Genomic DNA, 14,766 nt, shown 5'->3' with positions numbered 1-14,766 from the left:
CTTCAATACTGGCCATGTAATTCTGACAAAGTTAAAAAATATATATTATTATAATAGACTAATTGACATGTAGCCTAACTCCTATGCTGTCAAGATCTCCCCTGAACACTGAATATTTTAGCCTTACAAATAAACTCAGGAAAAAAAAGAAACATCCCTTTTTCAGGACCCTGTCTTTCAAAGATAATTTGTAAAAAAAATCTAAATAACTTCCCAGATCTTAATTGTAAAGGGTTTAAAGACTGTTTCCCATGCTTGTTCAATGAACCATAAACAATGAATGAACACTAACAGCTTACAGACGGTAGGCAATTAAGGTCACAGTTATGAAAACTTAGGACACTAAAGAGGCCTTTCTACTGACTCTGAAAAACACCAAAAGAAAGATGCCCAGGGTCCCTGCTCATCTGCGTGAACGTGCCTTAGGCATGCTGCAAGGAGGCATGAGGACTGCAGATGTGGCCAGGGCAATAAATTGCCATGTCCGTACTGTGAGACGCCTAAGACAGCGCTACAGGGAGACAGGATGGACAGCTGATCATCCTCAGTGGCAGACCCCTTGTAACAACACCTGCACAGGATCGGTACATCCGAACATCACACCTGCGGGACAGGTACAGGATGGCAATAACAACTGCCCGAGTTACACCAGGAACGCACAATCCCTCCATCAGTGCTCAGACTGTCCGCAATAGGCTGAGAGAGGCTGGACTGAGGGCTTGTAGGCCTGTTGTAAGGCAGGTCCTCACCAGACATCACCGACAACAACGTCGCCTATGGGCACAAACCCACCGTCGCTGGACCAGACAGGACTGACAAAAAGTGCTCTTCACTGACGAGTCGCGGTTTTGTCTCACCGGGGTGATGGTCGGATTCGCGTTTATTGTTGAAGGAATGAGCGTTACACCGAGGCCTGTACTCTGGAGCGGGATCGATTTGGAGGTGGAGGGTCCGTCATGGTCTAGGGCGGTGTGTCACACCCCCCCCCCCCCCCCCCCCCTTTGTTCAGGGACACATTATTCAATTTCTGTTAGTCACAGGTCTGTGGAACTTGTTCAGTTTATGTCTCAGTTGTTGAATCTTGTTATGTTCATACAAATATTTACACATGTTAGGTTTGCTGAAAATAAACGCAGTTGACAGTGAGAGGACGTTTCTTTTTTTGCTGAGTTTAGATAAACATCTTAGTTAGCTACCTCACCCACCTTTGCCATTTGATATCTGGTTCACTGAATGGAATTATTTTCTAAAAATACATTAAAAGTATTTGGTTGCAATAGTAATGTTGCAGGGTGGCCAACCATCCTCCAGGACAGTCCAGGAGAGCTACTGGGTGTGCAGGCTTTTGCTCCAGCCCTGCTCAATCATACCACATTGTAATAGAATCAGCTGCTCAAAAGGACCTTGATAAACAGACTCTGGTGACAGGGTTTGTTCAAAAGCCTGCACACCCAGTAGCTCTCCAGATGGAGAATAGCTCTCCAGATGGAGAGTTGATGGACCACATATTTTATACAGTAGCCTAACAGTGCAGTATTTGACTTTGTGGGGGGTTAAAAGCCTTGCTCAAGGCCACAACAGCAGGTGATATATACTGTAATCCATGGCACCAGAGACCAGCCTTCCATTGTGAATACCAGTGATAATATTGAATGTTATTTTGTAAAGTGGTTCCTTGCATCATACAACACCATTTTCAGTAACCTTTTTGGCCCATGGTGTTAACCATTTTGTGACTTGAGCTTTCGGGCAAGTATATATATATATATATTTTTTTTTAAAGTGGCTAAAAAAGCTAATGTCAAGCTGTCAGTGTCAAATTATGATTCACACTACGCTTTGGCGGTATATTGTATATACAGTGAGGGAAAAAAGTATTTGATCCCCTGCTGATTTTGTACGTTTGCCCACTGACAAAGAAATGATCAGTCTATAATTTTAATGGTAGGTTTATTTGAACAGTGAGAAACAGAATAACAACAAAAAAATCCAGAAACGCACGTCAAAAATGTTATAAATTGATTTGCATTTTTATGAGGGAAATAAGTATTTGACCCCCTCTCAATCAGAAAGATTTCTGGCTCCCAGGTGTCTTTTATACAGGTAACGAGTTGAGATTAGGAGCACACTCTTAAAGGGAGTGCTCCTAATCTCAATTTGTTACCTGTATAAAAGACACCTGTCCATAGAAGCAATCAATCAATCAGATTCCAAACTCTCCACCATGGCCAAGACCAAAGAGCTCTCCAAGGATGTCAGGGACAAGATTGTAGACCTACACAAGGCTGGAATGGGCTACAAGACCATCGCCAAGCAGCTTGGTGAGAGGGTGACAACAGTTGGTGCGATTATTCGCAAATGGAAGAAACACAAAATAACTGTCAATCTCCCTCGGCCTGGGGCTCCATGCAAGATCTCACCTCGTGGAGATGCAATGATCATGAGAACGGTGAGGAATCAGCCCAGAACTACACGAGAGGATCTTGTCAATGATCTCAAGGCCGCTGGGACCATAGTCACCAAGAAAACAATTGGTAACACACTACGCCGTGAAGGACTGAAATCCTGCAGCGCCCGCAAGGTCCCCCTGCTCAAGAAACACATTTACAGGTCCGTCTGAAGTTTGCCAATTAACATCTGAGTGATTCAGAGGAGAATTGGGTGGAAGTGTTGTGGTCAGATGAGACCAAAATCGAGCTCTTTGGCATCAACTCAACGTGTTTGGAGGAGGAGGAATGCTGCCTATGACCCCAATAACACCATCCCCACCATCAAACATGGAGGTGGAAACATTATGCTTTGGGGGTGTTTTTCTGCTAAGGGGACAGGACAACTTCACCGCATCAAAGGGACGATGGACGGGGCCACGTACCGTTAAATCTTGGGTGAGAACCTCCTTCCCTCAACCAGGGCATTGAAAATGGGTCGTGGATGGGTATTCCAGCATGACAATGACCCCAAACACACGGCCAAAGCAACAAAGGAGTGGCTCAAGAAGAAGCACATTAAGGTCCTGGAGTGGCCTAGCCAGTCTCCAGACCTTAATCCCATAGAAAATCTGTGGAGGGAGCTGAAGGTTCGAGTTGCCAAACATCAGCATCGAAACCTTAATGACTTGGAGAAGATCTGCAAAGAGGAGTGGAACAAAATCCCTCCTGAGATGTGTGCAAACCTGGTGGCCAATTACAAGAAACGTCTGACCTCTGTGATGGCCAACAAGGGTTTTGCCACGAAGTACTAAGTCATGTTTTGCAGAGGGGTCAAATACTTATTTCCCTCATTAAAATGCAAATCAATTTATAACATTTTTTTACATGCGTTTTTCTGGATTTTGTTGTTGTTATTCTGTCTCTCACTGTTCAAATAAACCTACCATCAAAATTATAGACGGATTTTCTTTCAGTGGGCAAACGTACAAAATCAGCAGGGAATCAAATACTTTTTTCCCCTCACTGTACCGTATACCGGAGTATTTGAAAATAGCCACTGGATGGCTTTTCAATACCCTCATCAAAAAAATATTTGTAGCTACTTAAGAAAATACCTGCAGTCAACTTGTGCAATATGTTAGGAGATAAAGTAGATCGCGTTCCTCATTTCACCAGTCACATTATTAAGCTCATCATCGTTCCCCAGAACAGTTGAGCCAGTCACATGTTTGTTTGTAAATAGCACAACAGGAGAAAGCGGGAGCAGGTGAGTCCAGCTGTGTATTGACAGGGGTCGCGTTTTATATTGAAAGTCAGTGTTTTTTTTCTTAAATAGAATGATCAGGGACGTGCAACTATAGTTTTCCTTCACAGAAAATACATTAGTGCGACACATTGATGAAAATAAAGCTATTTTCTGCCTAGATGACAACAGATGTGCAACACTATTTGGCTGGCATCAACACGAGTAAATGAGCTTACAATGAAAAAGCAAGGTATGTTTTGCAAAAACGATGCATGGCCATCATATTTCTGTTTATCCCCAAAAAATTGTTTGGCCAGCTACATTTCCTAATGTTAATCTTTCATTTTACTGGAGAACAGTAGGCTGGCTACACCGAGAAAAGTAGCTGTCTGCTGATAGAATGCCCGTTTGTGAATTCTCAGAGTGGAGGAGTGCAACTGAAGCACAAAATTTGTCTGATGCCGAGCAGAAATTACAAGAAGCATTTTAAATCTGCATTTACAAAACGCAGCAAGATATTTCTTATGCGTAATACGTTTTTTGCTGCATGAAAAATGCAGAATTATGCATTAACGCAAACCCCAAGTTTAACTTTGTAGTTATTCAAGCAAGTGGCTGAATTAATAAGGTGACGGGGTATCATATAGTGTTCACTTTCTGCCATGTTTGAGAAGTCAAAGCCCTTTGGATGAGTTCTGTACAGCTGCCACTGCTTGATTTCTTGAGTTTTTTTCTCTCCTCCATTCTAGGCCTGTCTGCTCCTCTACACAGACACAGCATATACACATGCTGCTTCAGAGCCAGCACTGTTCTTTCAGACAAGCATGTGTCAAAACTTTGTTCATTTGCATGTCTCTCGTTCACATTCGCTTGTAAAATGTCCAAACTCAGCAAAAATGACATTCGGTAGCTCCTACCCATACATGTATAACTTTATTAGCTGGATTGCCTTACTTTGCAATTCGTTTATTTCTGTTTGCGCTCATTAGCATATTTTGCTAGCAGCCACCATGGAAATTCGCCATTACTTGTGCTCATTCTATCATCATTCCGGTAATAGACGCCCAACAGGCTTTTTTTGGCGCCCCCTTGTGTACTAAGCCAGCAATACCGTAAATCCCGGGACGATATGAAAATCTGAATACCGCCCAACCCTAGTTCACAGGCAGGAGTCCAGAGACATGAATAGCCGGTCAAGCCAAAGCACCACTGATGTGATGCTAAAGCTAGGGGTCAGAGGTCTTGAGCCAGAGAACACACTTCTGGCTTCACTGCCAGGCCTAAAAGCTGAGTGAGAGAGGAGACGAGAACACAGTGAAAGCTGGACAAGGAAAGTCATTCAGAATCCGAGGAGAAGAAGCGCAGATCCTAAACATAGGCCTAGCGCTCAAAGCATATCTGATACACACAGTTATAGGTTAATGGCAGCAAATGCCTGTTTGTTCATTGTGCAGGTCAATGAGTTTGCATAACTCAGCATTGAGGCTCATCTATCCATGTCCTTTAACAAGCCTGCTTAAAGGGGCTAGGCTGGGTTAGCCTAGCATCTGCAGTTAGCCTCCGTTATCAATGGCTTCATAGTGTAACCATAAAATTCTGACTGAGCTGTAAGGGGGAGATGACTGATAAGACATGAGGATCCAAGTGGTGCTTCTTCATGTAATCAGCAAAACGGGGATGGCCGTTAGGGAACGTGAGGGGTGATAAATAGGGCTAGCTAGTCTGGAAACCCTTAGTTTGCTCTTTAACAATGGAGAGCGCTTAAAAATGAGGACCAGGCTATGTACTGGTGATTTAATCTTCTCTGTGCAGGAAATTGACATTTCAAAGCCGAGCACAAAACCATAGCACACCTGAGACAGATTGACGATGTGAGCGCAGTGATGGGCCTTATTAGCTCTCTCTGTGTGCAAGTTTAACTAACTTCAGACCAATGTTCCCTCTAAGCTGTGCGCAGGAGCACAGTAACCATGAGGCTGCTGCGCAGCTCCCCCGGGACTGCCGTGCAGAAGAAATATCAGCCCACAGAGAGAAGCACGAGATTGAACTTCACTCAACTTTCTAGAGCAGTGGTCACCAACTGGTCGATCGTGATCGACCTCCAAGGCTTTCCTAGTCTATCGCCAAACATTTATGTAAAAAAAATATATATATATATATATAAAGCCTCTTGTTGCGAATATTATTCACCTGCGTGCTGAATAGGCGAACTGTTGCCATTTTGAACCATTTCATGCGTCTGAAGGTTCAAAACTCTGCCTTCGACAGGCCCGGAGAGCAAATCAAGTGCACTATCGGCCTACCGCTGGCCAATCAGATGGCTCAGATTACCGTGTCTGCAGTAACGTAGCAGGCATAGAAAGCTACAGCAAAGGTGATACTGTGATATTTCAAAACCATGACTAGAGCGAGACTGTCAACGAATACAGCAAAGAGCTGCTGTTTTTATGAGTGAGTTCATGTTTAAGTTCTTACTCAGCACTATCAACATGTTGTATTCAACACTTTTATAAGCCATAAAATGTGCGTTCTTCCTATTTCCACTCAGCGCTACAACAAGCACTGCAGCAGTCATGAATGAGTAGGAAAGTGTATCTATAGGCTTGCGTTGTTATTATTAGCATCTTGGGTCTTCTTTAAATGTGTGCATGAGGCAGAAATGTGGTGCGACTCGAGTTGCCATCAGCTGGAAGACGGGGTCCCTTTTTGGTCAGAGTCAGTAGAGGAAAGGGAGAGCGGAGGGATGTTGAGGCATTTTTTTTTTTTATGGCCCGAACAACAATGCAGGGCAATTCAAGCAAAGCCCACGTGCGATAATAATATATTGGGCCTATAGCTTACTGCACAAACCTCATTGCTACAGTACTGTTTTTAATTGGTTAATGTTGCATAGGTTTACATTTTGTAAGTCATGTAAAAAAAAATCTGAGTGGTAGAGCTCGGCTTGCATCGACTCAAAAAATTATCGACTGAGAAAAGGTTGGTGACCACTGTTCTAGAGTTTTTCCTGTTAACACTATCAACGTTCCCTTTACTGTAGCAATTGTGATTGAATCAATGCAATATTAGCCACTTTCAATGCAACATACCGAAACAAAACTAATTATGGAAGAGATTTTGTTGTAGGCAGAACGCATCGGAATAGGATTCTATTGCATTGACACGCACGACTCAGCCCTTACTCTACACAGACCTGTGAGACAAACAATCACAGCTGTAGTAGGCCTATATGTAAATAGACCTTTGCCATATATGGATGTGCCACTTACTTTGAACTGGACTGTGTTTAAAGCATGAGCGGTCGTGAGTATATGCGCTTTTTTATTTTGATCAAAGCGAGAGCTGCACGTAGCCACATTTTGTTCATATCCTTTGCTAGTTAGTGAGTTATTAGCCCAGTTAAAGATAATTTGTAGTCAGCAATAGGTGAGCTAAATACTTCCTACAAGAGCACAAAATGTGTACATTTCTAGACATTTTTTAAAAGTGAGTCATGTAAAAAGGTTTTTTTTTTTGTCTTAAAAAGGGGGTAGCATAATTTGTCTGATTATCTGTAATAAATGGTATGGGAATAATTATGCATTTTAAATTGGTAAAGTGGTTTCTTGCATCAAACAACATTTTCAGTCACCTCTTTGTCTGAAGGACAAGTGGATAAACAGGTTAATGTCAAGCCCTATATGTCTAATGGAATGTAGGCCTACATTGAACATCACACATTGGCTGATACTGTAGGCTAAATAATAGAACAGTGATTTCCATGTTATAATGCATATAATGTTATGGTATGCATTTTCTCCATTGTTTTTGATGGTAGGCCACTGGTAGGCTTACATTACGATCAAATAGCCACAGTAGCCTACTTGGCCACTGTTAAAACTAACTTGAAGCGGGTAGAGCCTTAAGTGTTCACAGTAAAAGCACGCTGGAAGTTGCACAGAACTTTCACAACGTTTAAGTTAACGCTCAGCAGACCTGAAATTTGCTCAGTGCCAAAGAAGATTAGAGAGAATATTGCTTCAGACGTTAACAAGAAGAGACTTGCCAGTCTTCCATCCCATCCTCCACAATAAAGCAGCGCTCACAATGACTAACACGCACATGGTTTACTAACACGAGAGAGACATATACACATACAGTTGAAGTCTGAAGTTTACATACACCTTAGCCAAATACATTTAAAAACAGTTTCACAATTCCTGACATTTAATCCTAGTAAAAATTCACTGTCTTAAGTCAGTTAGGATCACCACTTTATTTTAAGAATGTGAAATGTCAGAATAATAGTAGAGAGAATGATTTATTTCAGCTTTTATTTATTTCATCACATTCCCAGTGGGTCAGAAGTTTACATACACTCAATTAGTATTTGGTAGCATTGCCTTTAAATTGTTTAACTTGGGTCAAACGTTTCAGGTAGCCTTCCACAAGCTTCCCACAATAAGTTGGGTGTATTTTGGCCCATTCCTCCTGCCAGAGCTGGTGTAACTGAGTCAGGTTTGTAGGGCTCCTTGCTCGCAAACGCTTTTTCAGTTCTGTCCACACATTTTCTATAGGATTGAGGTCAGGGCTTTGTGATGGCAACTGCAATACCTTGACTTTGTTGTCCTTAAGCCATTTTGCCACAACTTTGGAAGTATGCTTGGGGTCATTGTTTATTTGGAAGACCCATTTGCGACCAAGCTTTAACTTCCTGACTGATGTCTTGAGATGTTGCTTCAATATATCCACATAATTTTCCTTCCTCATGATGCCATCTATTTTGTGAAGTGCACCAGTCCCTCCTGCAGCAAAGCACCCCCACAGCATGATGCTGCCACCCCCGTGCTTCACGGTTGGGATGGTGTTCTTTGGCTTGCAAGCTACCCCCTTTTTCCTCCAAACATAACGATGGTCATTATGGCCAAACAGTTAAAATTGTGTTTAATCAGACCAGAGGACATTTCTCCAAAAAGTACAATCTTTGTCCCCATGTGCAGTTGCAAACCGTAGTCTGGCCTTTTTATGGCGGTTTTGGAGCAGTGGCTTCTTCCTTGCTGAGCGGCCTTTCAGGTTATGTCGATGCAGGACTCGTTTTACTGTGGATATAGATACTTTTGTACCCGTTTCCTCCAGCATCTTCACAAGGTCCTTTGATGTTGTTCTGGGATTGATTTGCACTTTTCGCACCAAAGTACATTCATCTCTAGGAGATCGAACGAGTGTCCTTCCTGAGCGGTATGACGGCTGCGTGGTCCCATGGTGTTAATACTTGCATACTATTGTTTGTACAGATGAATGTGCTACCTTCAGGCGTTTGGAAGTTCCTCCCAAGGATGAACCAGATTGTGGAGCTGTACAATTCTTTTTCTGAGGTCTTGGCTGATTTCTTTTGATTTTCCCATGATGTCAAGCAAAGAGGCACGGAGTTTGAAGGTAGGCCTTGAAATACATCCACAGGTACACCTCCAATTTACTAAAATGATGTCAATTAGCCTATCAAAAGCTTCTAAAGCCAGGTCAGAAGTTTACATACGCTATGTTGACTGTGCCTTTAAACCGCTTGGAAAATTCCAGAAAATGTAATGGCTTTAGAAGCTTTTGATAGGCTAATTGACAAAAATTGTAGACCTCCACAAGTCTGGTTCATCCTTGGGAGCAATTTCCAAACGCCTGAAGGTACCACATACAAACAATAGTACGCAAGTATAAATACCATGGGACCACGCAACCGTCATACTGCTCAGGAAGGAGACGCGTTCTGTCTCCTAAAGATGAACGTACTTTGGTGTGAAAAGTGCAAATCAATCCCAGAACAACAGCAAAGGACCTTGTGAAGATGCTCGAGGAAACAGGTACAAAAGTATCTATATACACAGTAAAATGAGTCCTATATCGACATAACCTGAAAGGCTGCTCAGCAAGGAAGAAGCCACTGCTCCAAATCAGCCATAAAAAAGGCCAGACTACCGTTTGCAACTGCACATGGGGACAAAGATTGTACTTTTTGGAGAAATGTTCTCTGGTCTGATGAAACAAAAATAGAACTGTTTGGCCATAATGACCATCGTTATGTTTGGAGGAAAAAGGGGGTAGCTTGCAAGCCGAAGAAAACCATCCCAACCGTGAAGCACGGGGGTTGCAGCATCATGCTGTGGGGGTGCTTTGCTGCAGGAGGGACTGGTGCACTTCACAAAATAGATGGCATAATGAGAAAGGAAAATTATGTGGATATATTGAAGCAACATCTCAAGACATCAGTCAGGAAGATAAAGCTTGGTCGCAAATGGGTCTTCCAAAATGGACAATGACCCCAAGCATACTTCCAAAGTTGTGGCAAAATGACTTAAGGACATCAAAGTCAAGGTATTGGAGTGGCCATCACAAAGCCCTGACCTCAATCCTATAGAAGATTTGTGGGCAGAACTGGAAAAGCGTGTGCGAGCAAGGAGGCCTACAAACCAGACTCAGTTACACCAGCTCTGTCAGGAGGAATGGGCCAAAACTCACCCATCTTATTGTGGGAAGCTTGTGGAAGGCTACCCAAAACATTTGACCCAAGTTAAACAATTTAAAGGCAATGCTACCAAATACTAATTGAGTGTACAGTGGGGGAAAAAAGTATTTAGTCAGCCACCAATTGTGCAAGTTCTCCCACTTAAAAAGATGAGGCCTGTAATTTTCATCATAGGTACACGTCAACTATGACAGACAAAATGAGGAAAAAGAAATCCAGAAAATCACATTGTAGGATTTTTAATGAATTTATTTGCAAATTATGGTGGAAAATAAATATTTGGTCAATAACAAAAGTTTCTCAATACTTTGTTATATACCCTTTGTTGGCAATGACACAGGTCAAACGTTTTCTGTAAGTCTTCACAAGGTTTTCACACACTGTTGCTGGTATTTTGGCCCATTCCTCCATGCAGATCTCCTCTAGAGCAGTGATGTTTTGGGGCTGTCGCTGGGCAAGGACTTTCAACTCCCTCCAAAGATTTTCTATGGGGTTGAGAACTGGAGACTGGCTAGGCCACTCCAGGACCTTGAAATGCTTCTTACAAAGCCACTCCTTTGTTGCCCGGGCGGTGTGTTTGGTATCATTGTCATGCTGAAAGACCCAGCCACGTTTCATCTTCAATGCCCTTGCTGATGGAAGGAGGTTTTCACTCAAAATCTCACGATACATGGCCCCATTCATTCTTTCCTTTACACGGATCAGTCGTCCTGGTCCCTTTGCAGAAAAACAGCCCCAAAGCATGATGTTTCCACCCCCATGCTTCACAGTAGGTATGGTGTTCTTTGGATGCAACTCAGCATTCTTTGTCCCCAAACACGACGAGTTGAGTTTTTACCAAAAAGTTATATTTTGGTTTCATCTGACCATATGACATTCTCCCAATCCTCTTCTGGATCATCCAAATGCACTCTAGCAAACTTCAGATGGGCCTGGACATGTACTGGCTTAAGCAGCGGGACACGTCTGGCACTGCAGGATTTGAGTCCTTGGCGGCGTAGTGTGTTACTGATGGTAGGCTTTGTTACTTTGGTCCCAGCTCTCTGCAGGTCATTCACTAGGTCCCCCCGCGTGGTTCTGGGATTTTTGCTCACCGTTCTTGTGATCATTTTGACCCCACGGGGTGAGATCTTGCGTGGAGCCCCAGATCGAGGGAGATTATCAGGGGTCTTGTATGTCTTCCATTTCCTAATAATTGCTCCCACAGTTGATTTCTTCAAACCAAGCTGCTTACCTATTGCAGATTCAGTCTTCCCAGCCTGGTGCAGGTCTACAATTTTGTTTCTGGTGTCCTTTGACAGCTCTTTGGTCTTGGCCATAGTGGAGTTTGGAGTGTGACTGTGAGGTTGTGGACAGGTGTCTTTTATACTGATAACAAGTTCAAACAGGTGCCATTAATACAGGTAACGAGTGGAGGACAGAGGAGCCTCTTAAAGAAGAAGTTACAGGTCTGTGAGAGCCAGAAATCTTGCTTGTTTGTAGGTGACCAAATACTTATTTTCCACCATAATCTGCAAATAAATTCATTAAAAATCCTACAATGTGATTTTCTGGAGAAAATAAATCTCAATTTGTCTGTCATAGTTGACGTGTACCTATGATGAAAATTACAGGCCTCTCTCATCTTTTTAAGTGGGAGAACTTGCACAATTGGTGGCTGACTAAATACTTTTTTCCCCCACTGTATTGTTTATTGCTAGCTACTCAGTTGACAGTTTGACAAGAACATGTGGTAGCTAACTAGCTTATTAATTGTTTACAAACAAATTAGTGAATGTGCTACCAAGCTAAACAGCTACCTAACTAGCTAGTTGACTGCTGTGACTAGCCAAAAAGGACTTGTTTTGAAAGTTGGATCATTTTATCCTTTGAGGCTTTAAAAAATGTTCTTACACTATGATTTAGAACATTCAAAGCAACTAAGACTTCCATGGCAGGCATTGCTGTCACTTTAGCTTGGTACACAACTTCTGGGTGAGAGGAAGCACAAGCACCACAACCAATCAGCCTATGCCACTGCACACACACCATTAACATGACAACTAGCGTAGCCATGTCAGCAAATGACTAGTCTGAACACACACAAATCCGATTTGGTCACTTATAACTTTCTGTTTGGACAGTCAGTATTCCAAAACGAACTGAAAAACAAAAACATGATTTGACCATTAAGGTCTGCAGTGTAGAAAAAGGAAAGTGTCCACGAAGACAGTGCAGTTGCCTTGGTCTACCCCCACTCACTATCCAGTGGACAGTCCAGTCACCTCAAGGGTAATGGGATCAAGCCTGCCCTATTAGCCCCCTCTGAGTCCCTCTCCGTAGGCCCACCGCACCTGCAGTGACGAGGCTAAAGTTGAAACGTTCTCCTGACTAATGAAACGCTCCCTCAATTATGTTACTTTGCTTCATGTCAAGCCCCTCTCAGTGCTAAGCAGAGCGGGGAAAAAAACATCTGGATGCAAGAATGCAGAACAAATTGGACCAGGTTTATTCTATCCAACTGAGTGGACCCTTGCTGAGAATAGGCAAGCCAGAGAGAGAAAGCCAGAAAGGACAGTTACCATACATAGCCTAGAGCTGGCTTGCCCACAGCGCCAAGAACAGCTGTCCGTTGCATATCATTTGGATATTATAAAGAAGTGGCTATGAAGATTGTCAATCATAACGGTAACAACCAACTAGCTGAACCATGGAAGTTCAAGGCCAACCGCGGTACTGGGGACTTTGTTTGCTAATTAAATTATTCTACCATGTTTAAAATGCTGTTTGTACGGCTACAGTGGTAAATATTTAAATAAAAGCTTATTTCAAATGTAACAAACACCCCCACATCTGTCATGGTTTAAACAATTTATTTCCACGTGGCTGCACTTGTCATCCAGGGACAGTCCTGTATTTTAGCCACTTTTCAGGTGTCCGACTTTTCTTTCTACAAAAAAAGGTCCTTTGTCAGCAAGACGCATCAATTAATTCAGGCTACAAGAGTGCAGACCTAATGACAATCGGCGAATGTCATTACACTTTTTGGTGTTTTGTAACCGATGTCCCTTTCCATTCATCAAATTGCAGGTGCACAGTGCACCATTTGGATGCTGGAATTATTTGAGTGGACAAACATGCACAGGTAGCCTACTTTTTGAAGTGATTCGTTTGACAATCAGATGAAAACATCATGACTGGTTATGTCCTAACACAGTTTTTTTTTAAACTGTTAAATGACGTCTTTACTATTTAGGTACACGACTGGAGATTCTGCTAAAAAAAAATATAGAGACCCCGAATGTCACAGTATAATTCGCACTGCCTTGCAATTCCATAAATAGAGCCTAATGTTGTATTTTTTTGTTAAATACAATAATGTACTGTAGCCTTATTTGACTCGCTCTCTAACAGGGATATGGGCACCATATAATATAATAGTGAAACAGATCTGTAAAGGCGTCCACGTACTTCCCATCCGAAACAGTTCAGAACAGTTTGTGCATGTGACCCCTTTCATGTGCCTTAATAACAAACTTGTATGCCATCTGTAAATACGAATAAAGTTGTTAAATTACGAGCCTAGTCGATTTAGCCACAGAAATAGACAGGAACCTACACGCTTGCCATGAGTGGCTGAGATAATGAGTGGGCTGGACATGCCGAGAGATGAGTTTCAGACTGGTCTGCGGTGTAGCAGCTTGTGTCTATAAAATGAGCTGCTCATTATGGCGTAGATACTCCTTTTTACTGCAGTTTTTTTTATTTATATATAATGTTAGCCATGGAGAACTGCAAATATGTTGCTTCTGCGCTCAATAACATTGCTGCCCTGAATTTATCAGGCGCTATCGACAAATATCAGTGGGAAAAAGTTGTGATGGACTACTTTCTGGAGGACTCCCTGACTCTGAAAATGAATCAGATGAGGAAACCCCTGATTTTCATTGAAGACATTGTAGAGTCTTCCGATGACAGTGATGGGGAAGAAACGGCGATCAACAGTGTTGTTATCATGGAAGAAGTTGACCGAGTTTTGAAATCAGTGGAATGTCTGGTAGAAGCAGAGGATGATAAGGAGATGAATAGAATTCTGCCGTTTGATTGCAAATGCAGAGGGAGTCGAAAAGAGAACACAGAAGGCTGATGATCCTTATGGCATTGCACACGGTCAGTGTGAACCAGTGACTTGACACAACGGGCCAAGCAAGCTGTACAAACAAAACGGAAACGACACAGGACGTCTTATTTAAATGAAAGGGGTTGCAGTTTGCCGTGGAGCGTTCATCCATGTATACAGGTAAGAGTCTAGCTACAGTTTCAGATACTATGTCATTCCGCATCGCTAGTTATAGCCTAATGTTATCTAGCTAACATTGAACCTATTTGGTTAACTTTAGCTAGCTATGATAAAAAGTTTGTATTGCTAGTACTCCATAGATTGGGATTATGGTTCATTGTTTAGCTAGCTAGCTAACTACATGTCTAAACAAAATACCCCAATTTAAAGCTTACTGTTAGCTAGCTGACCACCCATCAAGTTAGCCAGGTGTGTCTGACGGTGATTACATTTACATTTAAGTCATTTAGCAGACGCTCTTATCCAGAGCGACTTA

At 42.4% G+C, this 14,766-nt stretch overlaps 1 protein-coding gene across 1 annotated transcript in view; it reads right to left on the bottom strand.

Moving 5' to 3' along the window:
* LOC311143645 (1-acyl-sn-glycerol-3-phosphate acyltransferase gamma-like) overlaps window positions 1-14,766 on the bottom strand; it is a 49,505-nt gene that overhangs the window by 27,555 nt on the left and 7,184 nt on the right. The gene's annotated exons all lie outside the window — the stretch shown is intronic.

The sequence above is a fragment of the Coregonus lavaretus genome (assembly GCF_964263955.1).
Source record: "Coregonus lavaretus genome assembly, chromosome: 16".
Classification (NCBI taxonomy): domain Eukaryota; kingdom Metazoa; phylum Chordata; class Actinopteri; order Salmoniformes; family Salmonidae; genus Coregonus; species Coregonus lavaretus.
Note: the sequence above shows the minus strand (reverse complement) of the source record. Positions and strands in the feature narration are given on the sequence as shown.